The sequence below is a fragment of the Chrysochloris asiatica genome, unplaced genomic scaffold (genome assembly GCF_000296735.1).
Source record: "Chrysochloris asiatica unplaced genomic scaffold, ChrAsi1.0 scaffold00066, whole genome shotgun sequence".
Taxonomy (NCBI): domain Eukaryota; kingdom Metazoa; phylum Chordata; class Mammalia; order Afrosoricida; family Chrysochloridae; genus Chrysochloris; species Chrysochloris asiatica.
Window position 1 is genome coordinate 2,789,515 of NW_006408584.1, and position 3,954 is coordinate 2,793,468.

Here is a 3,954-nt window from a genome sequence, read left to right on the forward strand (position 1 = left end):
TGGCTCAAACCTATTCAGAAGCGTCACAAAACACAGACTTGGCAATCAGTTTCCATAAGTTCATAGTATTGAAAATCCTATGGAGCAGTGTTACTTTGCATATATGGGATCACCATGAGTTAGAATCAACTTGATGCCAACTCACAACAATCACCATATATCTAAAGCAACAAAAAAGAGGAACACCCCCAACGAAATGGATTGGCACCATGGCAGCAGCAATGGACTCAAGCATAACAATAATTGTGAGGATGGCCCAGGACCAAGCAGTGTTTCCTTCTGCTGTACCTAGGGTCACTATGAGTCGGAACCAACTCAATGGCACCTAACAACAACAGCAACTTCTAAATCATATCTCCAGAGTCTGAAATTTATCATCAATTTTTCCCTTAGTGTTAAAAAAAAAAAATTGTGTCCACATTATTACCCAGATCCATTACTATTGTTGCTGTTGTTAAGTGCCATCGAGTTCGTGCCGACTCATAACAACCCTGTAAAAGGTTTCCAAGGAGTGGCTGGTGGGTTTGAACCACCAACTTTGAGGTTAGCAGTTCAGTGTTTATCCTACACCCCAGGGTTCATTACTAGTAAATATAAAGGTAACACCCCTACATATGGATAATTTGCACAAATGGCATTAGTGTAATTTTGACAGGTACAAGGAGACTCCTGATGTTGACATTTGGTCACTGGGCTTAATCTCAGAAGATGATTCAGATGAACACTGTACTGGATTTCATTATTTCTATCTACCCTGCCCCAACACTAACTCTCTGAGGAGTTTACAGGTTATCGAGAGTGGCCCTCGTACCTGGGTGTGTGAACCCAGGTCACTCTGGAGGGCTGTGTGAGTGGAACAGGAACAGGAACATCTTAAAACGAAACAGCTGTGTCAGAAGTAGCCAAGTTTTGGGTGCAATACGATAGCTGCTATTAAACCCCACTTTGAGCTTCTCTTGGCTTTGATGATTTCTTTCTTGCTCTCAAAAAAAAATTTTTTTTTTTTTTTCCTGACCTCAAGTCAACCTCATAAAATCAACCCAATATTTGTTTTGTATTAAAGTTTTAGTTGTGCTGTTGTTACTTTGGGGATTTTGAAGTTTGGAAAATTTTTGTTTCTTCTTTCTCAACTTGATCTGGGAAAACTATAAAGTGAAATGGACCAGTCATGCTAAATTCCCTGAGTAGACATGGGAGTAAATGATACTGTCCTCTAGAGTTCACCTGTTTCACAGTCTCCACCTCCACCAAGCCATATATCCCCATCACACTTCCTCTCAGTTAGCAGCTGGAAATGCCTTCTTATGGGGCAGTTTGGTTTTGGTTTTTTAAAATACTTCCTTGTTATATTAGAGAAATTTTACATAGAAAATTAGATTCTCATTTAACAATCTCTATGCAAGCATTCCTCTCTTTATGAAGGAGATCCATTCCTAAGTCTGCCTTTAAATTGAATTTGTAGGTAATAAAGACAGGTATATACCGTTCTTATTTAGTGTCAGTTAGATAAATGTCTGCCTTGGCATTTGTTGTTGTTGTTATGTGCTGTGGAGTCAGTTCCGACTCTTAGAGACCTCAAATCAACCTCCGCAGGGTTTCCGAGGCTATAAATCTTTACAGGAGCAGACTGCCTCATCTTTCTCCCGCGGAACCGCTGGTAGTTTCAAACAGCTGACCTTGCGCCTCACAGCCCGATTCGGAACTTGGCATTTAGTACATAGATTTTTTAACTTTCTATGCATACAAAGGAGTACTGGTGTGGCACTGTGGATTAATACACCAGACTGCAAAGTTCTTTGAACTGCAAGGTCAGCGGTTCAAGCTCACGTCGCTCCTCGGAATCCCTATACAGGGTCGCTATGTGTCAGAACCGACTAGACTGCACCTAACAACAACAACATACAGACAGAAAGCTTAAGAAACACTTCCCAATACACTAAAATATCTTGAACATAATAATGCAGTAATAATAAAAGTAATGGACTTCCAGTGTGGTGCTGTAGGATAAGTACTGGGCTGCAAACCACAAGATCAGAAGTTCAAACCTAACAGCTGCTGCTTCAAAACCCTATACAGAGTTGCTATGAGTCAGAACCAACTTGCCTGTACTTAACAACAACAATAAAAGTAACATGTAGTCTGATAGAGAAAGAGACAATTTGTAAGTGTATGTGTGTAGATATATAATGGTGTATAAAAAAATTTTAATAGTGCTTAAAAATTTAGATTGAAAAAGAAAAAAGATTACAATTAAAAGTTAAAATTTATTCTTGTTCCATGATGTCTACACACTAGGAGTATTTGTAAAGTAGTATTATAACATTGTATTTAACTCAAATTTTAAATATAATACGTTTTCTAGTTGTCTTCATTTTTTCTTTTTACAATTTTCATTATTTTTTCATTTTTTTCTCATGCAAGTTAGCATGTGTCTACTCTCTATCCAGTGAATAATTTTCCTTCCCTCCCAACCCTGGTAACCATCACAGAATATTTCTTTTAGCATGTAAACCTTTTCTTGACTTTTTACAATAGTAATCTCATACAATATTTGTACTGTTGTGATTGACTAGTCTCAGCAACAAATAATGTCCTCCAGGTTAATCCATGTTATGATATGAGGTGTTTCACAAATTCTTCAATAGTGTGTAGTATTCCCTTGTGTATATGTACCAAAGTTTGCTTAACCATTCTGTTGATGAACATATAGGCTGTCTCAATCATTTTTGCTATTGTGACTAATGCTACAACAAAAATGGTTGTATATATATCTATCTGTGTCACGGCTCTTATTTCTTGAGGATATATACCAAGTAGAGAGATTGCTGGGTTGTAAGGTAGTTCTATTTCCAACTTTTTAAGAAGGTGCTATACTGTTTTCCATAGTGGCTGCACTAAAGTCCTACCAGCAGTGTAGGAGGATCGCAGACTCGCCACACCCTCACTAGCATTTGTGGTTTTCTGTTTTTTTGAATGTTGCTATTAATGCTGAGGTAAGAAGGTATCTCATTGTGTGATTTTCATCTCTCTGGTATGTGATGTGGGATAAAGCACTGGACCACTAGATCAGTTTGAACCACAAGGCCAGCAGTTCAAATTCACCAGATGCTCCTTGGAAACCCTATACAGCATCATTGTGAGTCAAAACCAACTCAACAGCACTTAATAACAATGACTAATGATCATGAGCATTTCTTTTATGTTTGTTGGGCACCTAAATGTCTTCTTTAGTGAAGCATCTGTTCATGTCCTTTGCCCATTTTTAAATTGGCTTATTTGTTCATTTTAGAGAGTAGTCCCTTGTCTGATATATCATTGTCAACAAATTTTTCTCAGTCTGTGGGTTCTCTCTTTGTTCTTTTGGTGAAATATTTCGATGTACTTAGTGTCTAGACATCTATTTTGTCTCCTCCTGTTTGTGTGTTTTCATTATGTTTGATAGTATGCCATGTGTTAGAGGTCCTTAGTTTGCACCTTTTTTTCATGGAATATCTTAATTGTTCTAAATTTTACATTTAGATCTCTAATCCACATTGAGTTCATTTTTACATATAATGTGAGCTATGGGTCTTGTTTCATTCTTCTGCAAATGGATTTCCAATTTTGCCAGAGCCATTTGTTGAAAAGATTATCTCTTCCCCCATTTAATTTGTGTTGGGCCTTTATCAAAGATCAACTAAGTATAGATGAATGGATTTACATAATTCTGGGTCCTCAATTTGTTCTGTTTATCAATGTGTCTTTCACTGTACCAGTATAATTACTATGACTGTGTAGTTGATTTTGAGATTGTGAAGTAGGAGGTCTTTACTTTGTTCTTCTATTTTAGCAATGCTTAGCTTAGTTTTTATATCTCATTAAAGAATGATGTTGGAATCTGACCTGGCACTGCATTATGTCTGTAGATTGCTTTGGGTTGTGTTGACATTTTTACAATGTTAAGTCTTCCTATCC